We start from the raw sequence: 20,867 nt of genomic DNA, 5'->3' as shown, positions 1-20,867 counted from the left end.
TTTTTCTTTAGTAGAAGAGAGTTAGCATACGCGGGAGAACAAATCCTTTTTGAAATACGGAGTGGTCATACAGACCAAACCGGTTGAACCAAAGCTTACCACTTTTACGGTATTGGAATTTTTGGTTAGATTCCTGGTTTCCTCAGCGAACCGATGGTTAAAATCGGATTCGAATGGACCATACGCATTTGGTTCCAACGTCTAAGTAACCACCACAAGTTATCTGTCACCGGTTTAGGAAACCCACCCACAAGAAAAATAACGGTTTAACGGTCACAATCACTCTGAATATTCAAACAACAGCAACACAACACTTATCTATCCTTTTTATTTTTATTTTATTATTATTTTTTTCTCTTTCTTTTGGGTAAAGACACTGATCTTTCCTTCTTCAAAAAGAAAACACAACACAACACAACGACGACGTTAACGGAAGGAGAGGAAGAGAGAGACATGTAGGGGGCGGGGGTGTAACTCAACTCCAATCAAAACAGAAGTCAAGAGAGCGCCTCCATGCGTGTTGAGAAACGGAGAGCAGAGATCGCCTTCTTCAGTATACCCTTAAGAACTCCACCTCCTCCTCCGCCGCCGTCGCCGCCGGCCGCCGCGTTAGGGGAGAGCCTCCAAGAGTGTTGAGAAACAGAGAGCTGAGATCGCCTTCTTCAGTATGCCCTTAAGAACTCCACCCCTCTTCGGTGGAAAGCGAGCTACTCGTGCTGGCGCCACTCCACCTCCTCTGCCTCTGCCTCCGCCTCCGCCTCCGCCTCGTCCTCCGCCTCCAGCGGTGGCGGTACTGGGTTCGATCCATTTCAGTGGTAAAACTTTTGCGGAATTGGTAGCTGCTGCCATTGTATATAAATGTGACGGCAATGGGCTTCGTTGCGCTTTTCTGGGAACCAACCAGCGCAGGTATCGCAATCCTATATGCGAGCGAAGCGAAAATATAAAGAGGGAGAGAGAGAGTCTTATCAAGAGAGAGAAAAAGAGAAGGTGTTATCGAGAGAGAGAGACGGAGAGTCTTATCAACTATCAAGAGAGAAAAAGAGAGAGAGAATCTTCGGATCTGTTGCGGTCCAGAAACGAAAGCCTAACCCAAGTAGATCATCCTAGTATGTCTCCAGTGCGTCAGAAATTCTGGCTAATTATAGAGAATCTTTATATTAGCCCTCCACGTGTTTCTTTTCTTGCTCGTCCAAGAGGTTTCCACAAGGTTTCATCAATGTCATTTACAAAGCTTCACACATTGTGTATCCTTTCTACTTCACGTTGACACATAAGTGACACAATAGGTAACGTCACGGTACCAAACAAGGGGTACGGTGGATGAGAGACTTGAAGAAAAGTGTAAATTTTATGATACAAGGGCATCTCTACCTTATCTTTATTTAATGTAAGAGCCAGATTGAACCATATCTTTGCTGGTACACATACAAGGGATCATCTTTATAACAATTTAATAATCTTCCTCTATACCCATTGATAGCAATAGTTGCTTGGTTTTCTTTTGTCGACCACATGTTATTGAAACAAGAGTAATTAATTAAACAATTTATATTGTATTATAATTTATGAAAAAGTTTTCCTTCACTTATAGAAGATGGTACCGATCATTCTAGGGTTCATAGACCCTTACAGGGTTTTAGCATTAAATACCTATTGATACCCCGCATTCCATCTCGAGTGTAGTAGTGAATGGAAATCCATTTACCACAGCCTTAGGAAAACTGAGTCCTATAATGACAAATAATACTTTAAGGAATCATATTGTTTTTTCAATTCCTAATATTTACTTAATTTTCAACTAATAATATCTTATAAGAAATAAGATTAATTCTTCCTACCAAGACTATATTTGCAAGAGAACCTAATAAATGTGCATGCTAAACTATTTTATTTTAGAGCAAAGGTACTCGATGGGGAAGTCTTTCCTTTGCCGTCTAAATAACTTCAACATGCATAGGATCTCTATCAGATCCTAAGTTTTGTAGATGTGTTGTCAACGACAACTTTGATCCATGAAGTTCAATTCAGTCAATTTTGAAGTTGAAAAATTCAAATTTAAGAATAGTTCATAAGAAAAATAGTTCGAATATGATTCATTGAAATAACCTAGAGGGGGGGTGAATAGGTTATACTAGTGGAATTTTGACTCTTTTCAAAATACTGTTACAAGTATGATTGTAAATAAGAAATGCGGAATGAAATAGATCAAGCATAATCACACAACACCGAGAATTATAATGATTCGATTCAATCCGAGTCTAGTCCACTCCCTACAAGAATCCTCTTGTAAGGTATTCCACTAGTTCTCCCTTTCAGTATGGTAGGTAGGGAAGAAAACCTTTACAATCTTTTTCACGGATAAGAGTATCCTTACAAATCCCCTTTACAGACAGAGAGGCACCTTTACAATCTCCTTTACAGGTAGAGAGATACCTTACAATCTCCTTTAAGATAGAGAGGCATCTTACACTCTTTTAAGGATAAGAGGATCCTTACAATCTCTTAAGGATGAGAGGGTCCTTACACAAGCCTAAGTACAGTTTAGGCTTAATGTAAAATAGAAAATGGAGAAGTAGAATAAAAGAGGATTACTTCTAGTGTGGTGCAAATGAAATATGCAATGATGATAGAATGAATGTACCTTTTGAAGTCTTCTTGATGCTTGTAATGTAAATACCAAGATGTAGATGAAGACTTATAGATGATCTTGAGTTCCTCTTGAATGTAAAATGAAGAACTTGAACTCAAGAGATGGTGTAGACCAATTCTCACTTCTAATGCTCAAATAATGGTTCTCCAAAGTTGAGATTGATTGTTAATTAATGAGTAGCATTAAAGGTATTTATAGGTGAGCTTAGGAGAGCATTATAGGTAGAAAATCAGGCTCTAACAGTCGTATTTTGGGATCACCAGTCGATCGGAAAGAGTCGTTATAGAAAAATATAGTCGTTGGGGTACTTCCAAGTAGTCACTGATCGACCGAAACTTTTTACCGGTTGACCGTCTATGGTCTCGTACAGTTCCGATCTACCGGGGCTTCCAGCCGGTCGATCGCCAACATGACAAACTCTATTTTGACAGAACGCTGTCATACTGACCAGTCGTTAGTATTTTGATCATAACTTTTTGGTCCGACCTTGAAATGACCTAAAATCAGTTGCATTGAAATTGTGACTCGATATCCTATAACTTCTATAAGGTTTCATCTCCTGATACCAACTCTAAAGTTATCCAAAATATCCTTAAGTCAGGTTAATGTGATTTTCATAGAATTTCACTAGAACACATTTTTCCTAATATGCTCCTCACCACTTAGATGTAATGCACATGCATGTGGTGAGTGCACATATATATATATATATATATACATATGTGAAAATTACAAATTACATTAAAAATGACCAATCTATCCTAGTGGTCTTCTTCTTCACTTGAACCTTCCACTCTTTGGCACTTCATCTTCTTTTCTTCTTGTTTGCAATTCCATGTATTTGAGCTTCATGTCTTGACATCTTGAAGCTTAAATTCTTATGATATTTTCTTCAAGCATTGATGCCAACTTGTTGATACTCTTCATTTGATGACTTCAATCTTCATTTCTTCCTTTCATTCACTAAATTTGATCTTTGATATAAAGTCTCTACAAAACATTACTTGAAGGAAAATTGTGAAATACCTTTATATGTTTGTTATTATCAAAACCAACTATAGGAGTGTGAGCATATCTCTAACATTTATTTCACCAATTTCTTAAGTTTCTTAAAAAAAAATTAAACTACAGGAAAAATTCTAACACTGGTTAATTCAAGAATTAATGACATATGTTTGAAAATTCTGGACTAAAAAATTGGATGTCTATTTTCTTGGGTCTATCTTTTAAAAATTTAATGAAATTTAATAAAACCGAAGTATTTGCCTCTAGAATTTTTAGTGAATATTCTCAAAACGTTGACTTTTTGAAAACTTTTATGGCTGAATTATTCACTTTCCCTTGGCAAGCTTGCAAAAAATCATAATTTTTTTTTTATTTTAATTTTGAACCAGCTTTGATTGGCTCCGAATTATTGTCAAGATCTTGACATAATTATTTACAAAATTGATAAGATGGTCCATTCCCATTTTATCATGTGATTTCACAACTTTATGATAACTTTAGTTCTAGATTGAAAATTCAACAATAGTTGTGCTTATATAAGGACCATATAATGAAGATGGGACCTGAAACTTGACATGTATCTGATTCAAAAGGAGGCTAGGGCATCTTATTTATTATTATTTTTTTAAACATCAAAAGAAATCATAATGTGGATTTAGAGTCAAGATCAGCTCCTCCAGTGGATAGATGAGTTACCCTATCTACATGAGATCCTACCATCCAAAGGGTATTCGGATCATGAGTCAAAACAATTAATGTGACATTGATTCGTGATTTAATAACTCATAAATAATGGGATCCCATGTGAGGAGGTCGCTACATTAGTAGAGGATCCAAACTCATTGAACTAAACATCTAAAAGGCCTCCTTATAATAACATTTTTTTCCATATTTAAATGCCATTATGGTGGCTTAAGGGATGATAATAACATTTGAAATGACTGAAAAGGGTTGAAAAATGTTATAAAATTCGGCACAAAACTCAGAAGAATATCAGGTTGGTTTCCACATTGATTCATTTTTTGTTGGACAAAATGGTGTCATGATATGTTGTTGAGTTGTTTTACTTCTTTTGGAATGGGAAAAAGAACTTACCTGCTCTGGTGGTCCTTATGTCTTGATACAACCTCCATGAAATGACAGTCTCTTTTGTTACAAAATTAAAAGTTCTTTTCCCCTTGTTGATGCCCTTCATGTCTTCTTCAGTAGCTCGGCATTGGTGCATAGTCCATACAACCAGAACCAGGTAGTGTTTTCCTTCCTATATCCTATAGCTAATTATTTTAAAACTACATTATCTTATAGGAAAGAAAATTAATGTAGTAATAATCGTCTACTTTAGAGCTGCTTTCTTACTATTTGGATTCAACATAGAGAGAGGAGAGAGGAGAGAGGAGAGTGGAGAGAGGAGAGCCGCGTGAAGAGGGGAACGTGGGGCAAAAGGAGAATGAAAGGACAAATATTGGAACTGCAATATCTTACTTCTCAAGTCTGATCAAGTGTGTGAAAAGGGGTTGAACGACAAGGACAGGAAGGGCAATATCTTACGTATGATCTCTCATCGATTATTTCTAGTTTACAGAACGTCTACACTAGATAAAACCCTTCTGAAATACGGAGCGATTAGACAGATCAAACCGTTGAACCAAAACTGACCATTTTTATGGTTATGGTTTTTTGTTAGATTCCCAGTTTCCTCAGCGAACCGATGGTTAAATCGGATTCGGATGTGCCACTGGCCTTTTGGTTCGATACTTCAAAGTAACCAGCACAAGTCTGACAATCTGTCACCGTCACCGGTTTCGATAACCCAAAGAATGATAACGGTTAACGGTCCCAATCACTCTGAATATTCAAACATAATTCAGCAAAAAGAAGAACCACACAACATATTCCACCCAAAAAACCAAAAAATAGGCGGCGACGGCGACGGCGAGAAGGATGATTGTTTTGAATTTGAGTCTAAAACTTGTTTATGCAGTCATTTTAGACATTAACTTCTCTATCTAGTGGTTATAATTGCCTCATCATCCTACCATGTAAACCATGTAATAGAACTAGGTGGATTGATCAATTCCTTTGTTGACAAGGTGCAAAGGCATTTTTCCCAACTTTATATACTCTTAAACATATAATACAAAAGAAATCTATATCGAATGATAGATAGAGTTGGATCAGGCTGAGCCAGAATGAGGGCTGAGTGGTTAGGATTTTGGACTGGACCTGGGTCTTCCAAAACCTAATCCAACCCACCTGACTTACACCTCAAGCTTCCCCCTCACTAATAAAAATGAGGGAAGGCGTTGCTAAGTTGAGGGTCCCCTATCAATTCAATTGATTAGGGGTAGAAAAGTTATTTCATTGGGCGCGAAAAAGAAAGAAAAAGGGATATGCTAGTGCAAATTACCCTAGGCAAGAAACATTATCCCAAATAAAAGAGGTGTTTCTTGCCCACTAGCGGAGGCTACAGCGATGCCATATAAATTCTCTCTCTCTCTCTCTCTCTCTCTCTCTCTCTATATATATATATATATATGTGGTATTTTTAAAAGCAAAGACTACAATATCAAAATGATACAAAGCGAAAGAATATCATTTACTAGAAGATTTTTTTTTTTAAGCCACTCTGGCTATGAAGATTTAATATTTTGATTTAATATTTTTATATCCTTAGGTGTGGGGTCCTCTTTTCCTATACTTGTGGAAAAGTCAAAAATGTTTGCGAGTGCTACATGGGGAACAACGTGGTTGAGGATAATATGGGGAATGGAGAGCTTAGAAATAATATGGCTAATTTAAGAGCTTATGATACCCTGATGATCATCAGGGCAATAATTCTTTTAATAAGATATTTAATGTGTGTTGCCTTTGTCGTATTTTCAATAATCGAATTAAATAAGACCAAAGGAAAAACAGTGGCTGGCGTCGTTGGTAAAATAATAATTTTTGTTGTATTCTCCTTATTTGATATGTGTTTTAGGTAGTGGAAAAGGGGAAGGTAGCAATGTTCATGGGATGTCTTATTCTCAAACCGTCTTAGGTAGTTCTCTAGATGGTATTACTTTAAACGAAGAAAAGGATATTTTTGTTATCTTGCACATATAGAATTTGGTCAAATACAAATATGATTTATCAACTTTTACATATATAATACAGCCTAAATAAGAATACACATGGGGTTGTACTCTCTCTCTCTTTCTCTCCTTTTCTTTTGTAGTATTTGTACAAAAATTTGGTCAGGGAGTGCCGCTAAGTAATGTTATTCTATGTTAACAGTTGATGGTTTTAGTGAGCGCGAAATAGGCTCATGCATGTGCCTAGTGGTGTAAGATTGGTTCTGACGATTCGTACTTGTCATGAGCCCGAATAGGGTCTGAACTAAGATTTCTAATTCTGAGGACAGGTTAGGGTTGAGAAACAATGATCCTGGGTTTGGCCGAGCCTAGGTTGAGGTCTAGGCCTAGCCCAGTTGGGCCCAATCCAATCCTGATATTAACCCTGATTTATATAATGTAATTTAATGATTTATCTTATGTGTTAAATATTATGTTATTTACTTATTGTGTTTATGTATATGTAAAATTTCAACAACAAAAAAAAGACATTTTGTTATAACATTTACTCATTTAGTATGCAAAGTCTTTTTAAAACCCTAACTCCTGACAAAAATTAGGGCCAATCAAGGCCAGCCCAACCAAACAAGGTCAATCAAGACTAGGTGGGGATGGCATGAGCCTGACATGGTTGAGCATGGAGTGAGGTATCTCAACCCGACCTAAGGTTGGGCTAGGCTGAGGTTTTAAAAATCTCACCATAACCCAACCTTGTTTCACCCCTACATGTGGGGAAGAGTATGCTTATATGTATACTTCGACACAACTCAATCCAGCCCAAAATCAAGGATAAAAATCGTCTGTTTTTCTTCATCTCTGTTTCTTTGTGTTTTGCTACCTGCAGAAGAGGACACGTGTCCAGTTTTGCAGCAACGGTCAAGATTAGATTGGTTTGAAAGGGTTATTAAATCCGGTTTAAATGGATGATTTGAACCAACCATTTTTGAACTGGTCCTTCACCAAACAACTCATTCGCAGGTTTGAATTTCAAATCCCTAAAACCCATTTTCGAATTTCATTCCCCGCTGGTTGCTTTCTCTCTGAGAAACCGTCTCTCTGTCCCTCACTTCACTCGAAGCTCACGAATGGAAATCTCTTGCTGGTTGCCCTCTCTCGCACGACGCGCTCTCTCTCATCCATCTCCCTGTCCCTCACATCTCTCGCTGCTCACAAAGGAGAAACCCTAGCGGTGGTTTCTTCTATTGCTCTGCGAAGGTTTCTCTCTGCATCCAAGGTCGGTCTCTCTCTGCCCTATCTCTCTTTCTCACGCTTTCTCATCTCAATCTCTCTAAAACCTAAATCTCATTATTCGACCTCTCTATCTTGTTTGGCTTACCCCTGAAAAACCTCCTCTGTGCAAACCCAATCCCTTTCTCTGCAATGCTCTTCCACCGTTTGAGTTACGATGCCGATGCACCATTAAAAGCAATGTGAATAAGGTTCTCTCTCGCTCAGTCTCTCTCATGCGACCTAAAACTCAAGGATATACCCTATGACCTGAAATCTTGGGTTCGTCTCTTTTCCTCTGTCTTTCAATTGACTACAACATTATAGTTTAAGGGAAAGCATTGATCCACACACATGTCCAAGAAACAATTAGTCACTTTTCCATTCGTCTTTTGTTCTAATTTTCCCTTTTTATTTTTTTTCTTTCTGGATGAATTAACGATTTTGTTTACCAGGTTTATGTTTCCTCATTCCCTTGTTTGAATTCGTTTCTGAGTTCACCTCTTCAGATTTAGGGTTTTTTTTGCTTTGGTTGATGAAATTTATTAATGTTGCAGGAAAGACTGGTTTATATTAGGGTAAGGGAAATGTTGTCGTCTTTACCCTCTGTTGTTTGAAGGGAATTCATGAAACCATCAATCCGGATTTTTATTTTATTATTTTTCTATAAGATCAGTGTTAACAGAACTTAACAACATTATTTCCCACATATTTAGAATCTCAATGATACTCTCAACAACCCAAATTTCAACCAACTCTGTCTCTCTTTCACTCTGAAAGAAATGTATTATTTCAACAACCCAAATTTCAACCAACCTTAATCTTAGGAGATAGGTTTTTTTGCTTTTTTTTTTGGCTATTATGATACTGAGGAGACAGGTTTTGCTTTCAATGAAGTTGTTCCAACTCCACACTATTATTTCCTTCTCCCCCTAAGATTAAGGTTATCAACCTGTTGAATCAAACCCAAGAAAGGCTTGCTATGTGTCTTCAAGACTCGTGGCTGTAATCTACAGCCATGACCAACAATTTGGGTAAGAAGAATTGATCTATTGATCATGAGAGCTGTGATATTCTTTTTTGTTTTTGGTTTGTTTTTTTTTTTTGGTTTGTTTCTTATTTTTTATTGAAATGAGAGCTGTGATATGCGGAGATGGTGTGATGTAGTAGTGGTGAAAGGACCTTGAACTGAGATAGTCCCTATCCCCCTTCCCTATTCCCTTCTTCGTATCGTTCTATTTTCTATTTATTATTTTGTGATATAACCACCCTTGAGAAGGAATGAAGACTGAATTGTTGAAGTCCCCTCATGTTCTGATTGAAGACACAAATCCACACCTTGCGGCTCTATTAAGGAGTTTTAATGCAGCAGATTTCAGACCCCCAGGATTCCCATATCAGTCCATCAGCTTCTGCCCAAGTTTTGATATTACTTCCCTCACTGGTAGTTTGTGATAGTGTCATTTATCTGTGTACTTGACTGTAGTAGTCAAATCCTTTGCATCAAGATTTTTTCTCACTAGTTAAATCTTTGTTGCTAAACTGACTTCTGTTAATGACACTAAAGTAGTGAAAGTTCTTGAATCATTTATCTGTGTACTTTGACCTAGTGATATTAACTATAGTCAAATGGTCAAGCCAAAGGGCGCATTATTTGGTGCATAGCTTGCCAAGTTTCAATGTAGTCACTAGTTTCTAAGTTTGCAAGAGATCAAGAGATCAAGAGATCAAAGTATCAAAGTACCAGTTTCAAGGGCGCATTATTTGGTGCATTAGCTTGCAAGAGATCAAAGTATCAAAGTACCAGTTTCAAGGGCGCATTATTTGGTGCATTAGCTTGCAAGAGATCAAAGTATCAAAGTATCAGTTTCAATTATTTGGTGCATTAGCTTGCCAAGTTTCTGCACCTGTCGAAATATTCTACTCTGAAGTCTGTGCATCACTTACCCCTGTGGTCTATGGCTACTACTTAGTTTAGTAATTTGTGGTTTAGTAACTGCTGATTACCCTGCATAGCACACACAAATTGGAGGAAAAGATTGATTGGTCATTCTTATCATTAGAATATGAGTTTTGTTTAATTGAAATAAATCTCTAATGTATGATGAAAAGCTTGTAGGTTAGATAATTTTAAGCATTTTTATTGATTTTTTAGCCTCTAATGTGCTAACAATTTTTTGTGTAGGTAAGGAGTATTTAGCTCAAAATGGTAGAGCACTTGGGTTAATACCTAGGTTATGGTGGTTCGAATCCACCAAGACTTTGAACAAAATACCGAACATGTTTTAACTTTTTATATCTTTTTTTTTTTGGGTTTTGGTGTTTTGTTCTTGTTGTTATTTTCAGATGGAATTGTTTGTTTTCTGATGAATTGAGACTCTTTTGATGGATTTCGTTTTTTTGTTTTGATGAATGTAGATGGCCAACTGTTAATGCTTTCTTGTTTTTTTGATGAATGTAGGTTTGGTGTTATTTAGGACTGGAACTGCACAACCAGTTTCCAGGGCCAATATGCTAGTTGTGCCTGCTTTTATTTATAAATGATAGGCCTATACATAGTTGTTGTCTCAGATTGGGTTGTCTGTCATGCATTGTTGCCAATGCTTGTGAACTTTCATGTTAGGGTGGTGAAGACACTTGTTTGAACTTTCATAACTATAAATGACAGTGCCTATAATTTTGATGGATTTTGTTTGAGCTTGTGATGAAGACACTTGTTTGAACCTGAATCTCATATGCTTATAGTGACCTAGTTAACTGAATCCAATTGTTCATTAATGCATGAATCTCATATGCTCTCGGTATACATCTTCTTGTTTAGTCCTGTCATATATAGCCACTTCCTCTGTATATATTGCATCTTCTGTTTACCCATTCACAATATCCACTCCACCATTGTCTAGTTATTGCACTTAAAAAAGTGAAAGGTTTTCTAGTTGAGGCTCCAGGAAGCATGGTCATGTGCCCATTTAGCTCAAGTCATACAAGCTTTTTATATTCCCCTTATTACTGCTACCACTATATGTGAGATGTCAAAAAAAGAACAGAAATTTCAGCACATGAGGCTTAGGGATGAGATGGATATTACATAAAGCCCCTTTGAGTCACAATCTTTGTTCCTATGCATTTGATCTGAGTTGCTGAATTCTACATGTAGTAAACAGTATGTAACCTGTCATTGCTATTTGAGTGGTTCTCTGCATTTTACAGCCATACAGTAATGTTTCATTCAGCATTCCTTTCAAAACTCTGTGCTTGTGTAAGTGCCTTCATTACTGCCTTCGTTTACTTTAATTTTTATTGGGTTCTCAATGTACCATTAGTATTAGTGTCTAGCTTAAATCATATTTCAGGTAACCAGGTTTATTAATTTACTGGTTAGAAGTAGCCATGGCTAGTAATTCTCTTATATGGTTTATCTGAACTGTCTTTACAGTCTATCATAGGAGGCTTAAAGCTGGTCTGTAATGGACAAAGTTTCTCTTACATATCATTAACTTGTAATAATGGATGCATAATGGACAAAGTTTCATCTTGGGCAGTTTATAAGACATCTTAACATATACAAGTGAGAAGAGACACCATTCTCTATTCAAGACAAGAAACCCCTCTCTATTCACCATAAGAAATCCATCTCTAAATCAGAGTCTTGGTGGATTCGAACCACCATAACCTGGGTATTACCCCATGTGCTCTACCATTTGAGCTAAAGACTTCTTACCTGCACAAAAAAACTTGTAACTGTGAACTAAGATCATAAAATAACCCGATGAAACCTCCAATCAAACACCCTTAACAGAAATTATGCTCTGCAATCCTACCCTATTACCAGACAAGTAACAACAACATTCAAAAACAAAAAAATAAATAAATAAATAAAAAATAAACCATATAAGAAAATAAACAACTGCATTTAAAAAAAATCTGCATCCAAAAAAACTTGTAATCGAGAAAACCTGCATTCAAAAAAACCTACAATCATACCCATCAATGCCTGAAGATTCAAGACTACCATGAAATTGATATTATCATCTTTTTAAAATGTTCTCAGTTTTTCCTCTCAAAAAAACCTGCCTTCTCCCTCGTTTAAACCCAATAGGTGAGGTTACATGCAGAAACAAACCTTTCCCGTCCGAGATATTCAGCAGAAAAGGGGATCTAGCACTGCCCTCTTCGTCAATTAAATGCAATAGGTGAGCTTACCTGCAAAGAGAAACCTTTCTCGTGCGAGATATTTAGAAGACAAGGGGATCTAGGGCTTTCTAGTCCAGACAGAGGGAGCGATCAAGAGCTTTGTGAGCAGAGAGGGAGCGTTCGATAGCTTCGTGAGCAGAGAAGGAGCGATCAAAAGCTTCGTGTGGTTGAATCGGGTTAGGGTAGAGAGATGTAACAGAGATAGGCTTTGGCGCGGAGGAGTACTCTAACCCAGGAAAAATGGAGAGTATCAACGACTCTCTTCGTGAGCAGGGAGAGAGAGAGAGATCAACTCAACCCTGCCACTGTTTAATTCACCTTCGCGAGAGAGTGACATTGGCGGGGAGCAGAAAGACCTTCGTGAGCAGAGCACCCCGCAAACTTCGTGAGCAGAAACCCGCTAGGGTTTTTCCTTTTCCTTTGTGAGCAGAGAGAGATGTGTGTGTGTGTGTGTGTGAGAGAGAGAGAGAGAGACGGTGAGAGGGGTGAGAGGAGTTTCCTGCGTGAACAGGGAGAGGTGTGAGAGAGAGAGACAGTGAGAGAGGTGGGAGAGTCTTCTTCATGATTAGAGAGCGGTGTGAGAGGCGGTGAGTGGGGCGAGAGAATGCAAAACAATGGGAGTTTCTTTAGGTTTTGATTCAAACCTAATGTGTCTGGTCCGGTTTGGTTCAAATGAGTGGATCAATTCATTCAAGCTTAAAACCGGGTTTTGTTTGAGTTTGGTTTTTAACTCAATCTTGGCCGTTCGCTTAAAGTAATGCCACATGTCGTCTTCTGCAGGTACCAAAACAAGAAAAACAGAGATGAAGAAAAACAGACGATTTTTATCCCAAAATCAATCTGGTTGACAAGGTTGGTCAGGCTGAGATGGGAAGGGTTGAGTAGACAGGACCTTGGGCTAGACCTAGGTCTTCAAAAACTCGATCCAATCCACTTAACTTGCACCTCAAGTTTCCCCTTGTTAATTAAAAGGAGGGAAGGTATTTTTAAGCTTGATAGCAGAGTTTACTTTAGCAGGCAAGGGCCAATTAAGTCTCCCTATCAGTTCAATCAATAGGTGTAGAAAGTTATTTTATTGGGGAGAGAAAGAATGACAGATTGGGGCTAGTGGAAGCTACACCCTCTGGTAAGAAACGTTATTCCGAATAAGAGAGATGTTTATTGTGTGATAGTGGAGGCTTATCGGGTAAGTGAGAGCCAGTGAGAACCCCATATCAGTTCGATCAATTAGAAGCAGAAAAGTCATTATATGATAGGAAAGAGAAAGAGAGATGGTTCCAAAGAAAAGTCTCTAATTTTGGATGGTAATTTCAAAGTTCTTATTTAAAAGGGAAATTTACTGTGCCACCCCCTGAAGAATGCCACAATTATAAGAACACCCCCTCTGTTTCACCAAATTATACTTTGATCCCCTACCGTCAATCGCTGTTAAGTGAGGAACTAAAATGACCATTATACCCTAGTGACTAAAACTCATGTTTTTACGAAATCCTCTTCATTAGATGGTGAAGGGATTGCTCCGATGGACAGAGGAATCTCGCCGGTGAGTTGATTGTAACTAAGATCAAGGGTTTTGAGGTTTCGGAGATCGGCTCTCGCTTGAAATGAAATTCTTGCTTATGGCGAGGAATCAAAGGTTCTTCAGTTGAGATAAGGTTTGTGGAAGAGAACCCATGATTTTGCGAGGAACAATGGAGAGCTCCGCAAGAGCCGAGAGCTTGCCCATTGGAGGGTCCACATGGCCACTGAGACCAGGAGAACCACCTCGGGGATCGCCCAGGTTTAAAGAGATTATCGTCATTCCCTTTCTCCCCCCACCTCTCTCCCTCTCTCTGGGCATTTCATCTGTCACTCCCACGTTTCACACACACATCTCTGTAATGGTGCCGCTAATGCGACTTGGGATCTAGACGAATTCCAGCATGTATTGCTATTTCTGTTGCCGGTGAGTTCTGATTCTTCCATCGCCGTCGAGAAGTTGTACATCAATAGCTACTAGATTTGTCACTGAGTTCCAACCTGGAACTGTTTTCTAAGGTCGCAATGAATAGATCTGTCATTGAAGGGTTTTTTTTTTTTCCGTCTAAATCTCACTAGTGGTTTTCTGCCTCTGTTTGATACTAAATATGGTTCTGGTGTAAGGTAGCGAATATTCTTTCTCTTTGTGTGTGTGTGTGTGTTTTTTCCTTGCCAGCAAATCCTATTATCTAGTTCTGATTTTCTGCCTTTGATTTTTACTTTGGTTTTTTGCCCCCGTTTTCCAAGTGGTTTTCAATTCTAAGAAATGGGGAAAACAGCTAGGTGGTTTAGAGGGTTCTTGTCTGGGTAGAAGGAAGTGTCGCCATCGCAAGATGCGAAGCCTATGAAGGAGAAGAAGAAGAAATGGAGCTTTGTCAGATCTTTCAAGGACAGGGACAGGGACAAGGACAGGACTACGACGACACCGTCTTCAAATGTGCAGGTGAATGGGGATGATATTGATAGAAGTGGTTGTTACAGAGACAAATTGTCTTTGTATCCATGTTCCTATGACGCTGGATAAGTTCAAGACCAAAACAAGCATGCGATTGCAGTTGCTATGGCCACCGCTACAGTGGCGGAAGTTGCAGCTGTGATGGCTCAAGCGCCACCCCTTCCTGATTTGGGGTCAGGGTATAGTAACAATTGGATCGGGGATGGGGACTTATTAGATGGGTATTTTTGGTACTTTGCATAATAAGGGCATTTTGGTATTTAAAATAAAATATAGTTGCTGACATCAGCAAATAAGGTATATTCCTTAACAGTGACTGACGATAGGGGGTTTGAGTATAATTTGGTGAAATAGAGGGGGTAGCCTTATAATTGTGGCATTCTCTAAGGGGTGGCGTGGTAAATTTCCCTATTTAAAATGATAAATACCTGTAGGTCTAAAAGTTCTCCTCTATCGATCTCTTCTAACATTTATAAGCAGGAATGGATACACGAGCCTGGATCCTCTCCAACCCGCTGAACCCTCTAATCCCATCTCACACCATCTGCAGTGTGCGGGGACCAAACCCCATATATGGTGTGAGATGAGATTTTAAGGTTTAGCCAGCTGGAGAGAGGATATACTGGACACATGTATAGTATCTTAACCCTTGATGAAACATTCACCTCTATATGCTGCTCCCATGCAGTTGTTTCATGTGTCTTTGTATTAAATCTGACCGGAACCCTGGACTGCCCAGTCAATATAAGTCTTTTTTTTTTTTTTCTCTATAAACCATTCTTATTACAAAGCTTTGATGTTTTGATTTTATGTTTTCGGGGACAAGATCGCCACCTGGTCACGTGGCCCATGCACCAGCATGGGGCCAACGGGAGTTCTTGCCTAGACATCTAAACAAGGGACAATGTGATCATTTCACACCTTTTGTGTCCGTCGTAGGACCACGCCACTGCGACCCGGTATTACCATTACCATTATAATTTTATATTTTATCTATTGGCTTGATGCGGGTGTGGGGTCCTCTTTTACTATGCTTGTGGAAAAGTAAAAAATGCTTGTGAATGCAACAGAAGGAACGTCGTGGTGGAGGATAATATGGGGAATAGAGGGCTTACAACTAATGTGGCTAATTTAAGAGGTTATGATATGACCTTCATCATCAAGAATATAATTTCTTTTATAATATATTTAATGTGTGTTGCCTTTATTATATTTTCAATAAGGCCAAAGGAAAAGTAGTGGCTGGCGTCGTTGGCACAATAATAATATATGTTGTATTCTACATACTAGATATGTGTTATAAGTTGTGGGAAGTATCGGATGACAGAAGAATACCATGTAATATAATCTCTTCACTCACTTTTGTTATGTTTAAGTGTGGACTATTGAAAAATAAATAAACAAATAAATAGGGATAATGTTATCTGTGGGAGCTCCTCCGTCACAGTGTGAAATGAAGAACTATATACTAAGAAGATAGACAAACTGGGGAGGCAATGGTGGAGGTTGCACTCCCTCACAGAAAACATTCTCCCCAAGAAATAATAGTATCTATGAACATTTTTTTTTTCTTTTTGATGAAAAAAAAAACAGAACAAAAATGTTCATAGATGCTATTACTTGTGGAGAATGTTTTCTGTGAGGGAGCGCAACCTCCACCATTGCCTCCCCCAGTTTTGTTCATTTTTTGTCTTTTGTACCAAAAAAAAAAAAAAAAAAAAAAACATTTTTGTTTTCTTGTACCTATAGAATTCAGCACACATCTGATGGCTGAAAACACCCAGACACGCACATTGGCACCAAGGCATGCACCCCAAGGACCTTCCATTTGTCGGATGTGCATTGGGCTCTCTCCCACCCGAGAGAGGATTTGGGTCCATTTTGGTCATCCTTTCCCCCAAAGCATCGATCTGTCCTAACACCAATATGGGTGCTGACAAAACAACTTAACCATCGAGATGTTTCACATTTTTTTCAGTACAAGTAGAGAACTGAAATCCAAATTCATCAAAACAAACAAAACAATCATTAGAAGAAGGAAATAATGCAGCCAAATAAGAAGCAATACTAATTTTACTTGACAGTCGAAAGGGCATGTAGAATATCCAATATGAAATATTCAGTCAAAACATTGAGGCTGTGTTTGGTATGCATTCTCAGAATTGATTCTGGGTTTAGAACATATTCTGAAGCCCGGTTTTCTCTATTTTGTCGCTTCATAATGTATTATAGACCCAGAATCTATTATCAAAATCAAAGTCCATGAAAAAATTAAACACTTGAAACTAGATTCACTAAAAATTAATCCTAACAAGAACTATTGGATGAGTGTGAGTTTGGTTGAGGACATGTTATGTGAAAACAAATTAGTTTTGGCTGATTAATATGTTTCCTCTAAGAGAAATTCGCCATTCAACTTGTTCCCAAGAAAATTTAAGCACTTCAGCATGAGAACCTCCACCAACAATTCCTGTCAAGCTGTTCCACAGCAACTACCTGCAAGAATAGTCATTTCAATTCAATTAGAAAGCACAGGACAAGACTTTTGTATAGGGATTCAATTGGATGCTTGATTCATATCGTAGTTGTTGCTACCTTGGCAACTGATTTTATTCCAATGAGTTTATTGCCTTTCTATCAAAGAAAAAATTTGATGTGCAATTCCTATAACAGCCCAAACTTCTATTTGGTGAATCCAACCAGAATCCACCTAAAAAATTGAAATGATTTCTAATTCATACTGGCAGAGTTTTACTAAAATTAAACTAATGATGATATTAAACACCCTTGTGCAAAATATGATACTGGATGTACAGAATAATCAAGAAGTCAGATTCACCCAGAACTCAGATTGAGTTTCACCCCCAGGATGCTCAAAATATGGACCAATTATAATGGTTGGGGTTTAGAATAATCAAACAAACTTCAGACCTGAAACTGTGATAGGCAGAAGTTAGGTAATTTTAAATACAAATAGACCCAGAGATCAGATCAGTCCAATACCAAGGTCAAGTGGTAGTCTTGGGGAGACCTTTAATTTCCCAAAGTTTGGTCTTGATCTGACGAACAGAACAGGTTCAGGTGATCAATTAATCTAGGTTGAAACTTAAGGTAAAACAGAGCTTCAACAGGTTAGGAGATCTATTATTTTCTGTTAAAAACCAATCAGCACTGTATGATGAGATTGAGATCATTCAGATTAGAGAATCAAACAAAGCATAGCAGCATTAATTGACAGAGAATTTTCAGATTAGTAATAATTGCAGGAAAACAGAGCATAAAAGGGGATGTAAATTAATAACCTATCTCAGGTTCCAGGTATCATACCCACACTGCTTCTCACAGGTCTCTGGCCAAAGGCAACTCAACAATAAGCAATAATCAAATCATATCTGGATAATGAGCTTTACAATGTTTTACAGCGACAGAATGAAACTCCTATTCAACCCCAAGGGGGTATAGCTGAGTTGCCAAGGGACTTTTGCCTTAGAAAAGCGTGTGGTTCTAAGTTCGACTCCTCTTACCTCCTTGGGGCCACTCACACGGGGTGTTGAGTACTCTTCATTACTTTCAGTAAAAGTTGAATGGTTCTCATTCAACCTTGGTATGACCCGGTCCATGAGGTTGTGGGGTCAATATTGGCCTGCGGGACTAGTTAGGTCGAAGGCCTAGATACCCGTTGTTGGAAAAAAAAAGAGAAAAAAATGACTCCTATTCCGATTAGGAACCCTATTATTAGCTAAATGGCTATTACAACTGAAACTGAAATGAAATGGGAATTAATCAAACTAATTCTTCTTGAACTAGGAATGAAATAATGCAACCTAAGTAGCTAACTTTAGCTCTCATAAGCAGGATGGTCCAGCCAAGGCTGGATGGTTCTAACCCCATGAACCTGGTCCATATTAGACCTCTGTTCTTGCTGCCTTGCTGCTGCTTTGGTTCTTGTGGTTGTATTGAAGGCCTAAGAACTTATCTACATCATATTCTGTGCAACTGAGTAAGCATATTTTACCATCAGAAGAAGTGGAGTTTGCTCATGTAGACCTGCTCAAGCTTACATCAAGTTTCTCTACTATAAATGTAGCACGTACAGAGGCTATCAAACAAAGCTGATCAATCATTCAAATCAAGCTCAGATGTACAGATTTCAGAATCCATTGAAACTTGAAAGGTCATAGTTGACACCAGACCCAAATTCATCAAATCCAACAAAACCAGTCAACCAATAAAGAGGGCTATCTCCATGCCCCTTCCTCTATATCCACACAAATGTCTCTTGCGCAAGAATTTCTTTAGCTCATTCAATTCATGCATGATAATTCTCAGTTAACATTAAATGTTCTGCTTTATCTCTATGCTGTTTCAAAGATATAATAGGTGTACATCCACAGGTACTCTATTGACTCAAGTACATCACATTGCAAATGCCAATCTCAAAGATGTAGAGCAAACACCAACAAATACGAAAAAATAAACAGCTAACAGATCAGCACGACATAGGGATTTAATGAGGTTCACACACCAATGTAGTGTGCTACATCTTCGGGCGAAGAAGAAGATGTTTCACTATGCAGAAGAGAGAGATTACACCCAAGCAACAGCGAGAAAACTCACCATGAAACCCTAGCTCGAAAAACCTGCAAATTACAATAATTTGCTCAACAAAACGATAGTTTATTATATACCTCCTATATAATGTACTGCCATTTGTTGCCGCAACTCTTCCTTCAATTTATTTTGGGATTCTTTAAGTTGGCCGGGACCTCATGCCCAAAGGCACCTTTCTTTAATTCTTGGAAGCATCTAAAGGAAGACTCTAATTAGCAAGTGAAACCCTTGAATAATTCCTTTATAATTAAGATAGGTTAATTCTTTACTTGCTAGTTCAAAAATTTTCCGGTTATAAATTGACCCATTGAGTAAAGTAATCTAACTGCTGAGTCGTGAGTACTAATAAATATCATCCACATACATTCCATTACAAATACCACAAATATGAAAAGGATCAAACTAGAAATAGATGGGAAGTTTTCGTCTACAGAAGTTGAGTTCTTACAATTCCAAAATCCACAAACAGAATGGGATAAACTCACTGAGTCATTGAAACGAGTCATTTGCAGGAAAATGATCCTTACGTACCTGGGAACGAAGACGGAGAAGTGGGCAGGACTGAACTCCAGTAACGCAACTTAGATCCCATCGGCCGCCGCTGAACTCCAGTGGAAATGGAGACGCAGAAGAAGAAGGGGGCAGCGGCTAGGGTTCCAAGATCCCTACACTCACCGGCCGTCACTGCTCTTGTTTTTTGATCGGTAAGGGGGAGAGAGGGAGCAGAGGGATTCTTAGAGGATTTGGATCCTCTCCAGCCAGTGAGGAGAGAGAAACAAGAGTGAGAATATAGGGGAGAGAGCGAGAGAGAGAGAGAGAGAGAGAGAGAGAGCAGAGGAATTCTGAGAGTAGGAATACGCTTTTTTTTCTCTTGGTAGAAGAGAGTTAGCATACGCGGGAGAACAAATCCTTTATGAAATACGGTGTGGTCACACAGACCAAACCGGTTGAACCAAAGCTGACCACTTTTTCACTATATTGGAGTTTTTGGTTAGATTCCTGATTTCCTCAGCGAACCGATGGTTAAATCGGATTAGAATGGACCATAAGTATTTGGTTCCAACATCAAAGTAACCACCACAAGTTATCTGTCACCGGTTTAGGAAACCCACCTCAAGAACAATAACGATTAACGGTCACAATCACTCTGAATATTCAAACAACAACAAAACAACACTTATTTTTCCTTTTTATTTTATTTATTTATTTATTTTTTGGGTAAAGACACTAATCTTTTCATCTTCAAGAAGAAAACACAACACAACGACGACGTTCACGACGCCGCAAACGGAAGGAGAGGAAGAGAGAGACATGTAGGGGGCGGGGGTGTAACTCAACTCCAATGAAATCAGAAGTCAAGAGAGAGCTTCAACGCGTGTTGAGAAACGGAGAGCAGAGATGGCCTTCTTCAGTATACCCTTAAGAACACCCTTCTTCGGAGTAAAGCGACCTACTAGTGGTGGCGCCACTCCGCCTCCGCCGCCGCCACCGCCGCGTCAGGGGAGAGCATCCACGAGTGTTGAGAAACAGAGAGCTGAGATCGCCTTCTTCAGTATGCCCTTAAGAACTCCACCCCTCTTCGGTGGAAAGC

At 38.6% G+C, this 20,867-nt stretch overlaps 1 long non-coding RNA gene across 1 annotated transcript; it reads right to left on the bottom strand.

Moving 5' to 3' along the window:
• Positions 1-16,707: 16,707 nt before the first annotated feature.
• Positions 16,708-20,122, bottom strand: LOC122066214. The gene is made up of 2 exons (XR_006136286.1): positions 19,808-20,122; positions 16,708-17,161 (listed from the first exon to the last, which is right to left on the bottom strand). It is a non-coding gene; the product is annotated as an uncharacterized LOC122066214 (long non-coding RNA).
• Between the last annotated feature and the right edge of the window lie 745 nt (positions 20,123-20,867).

Source organism: Macadamia integrifolia, unplaced genomic scaffold, assembly GCF_013358625.1.
Source record: "Macadamia integrifolia cultivar HAES 741 unplaced genomic scaffold, SCU_Mint_v3 scaffold2299, whole genome shotgun sequence".
Classification (NCBI taxonomy): Eukaryota; Viridiplantae; Streptophyta; class Magnoliopsida; order Proteales; family Proteaceae; genus Macadamia; species Macadamia integrifolia.
The sequence above is the reverse complement of the archived record's forward strand: the minus strand, read 5'-3'. Positions and strand labels throughout refer to the sequence as shown.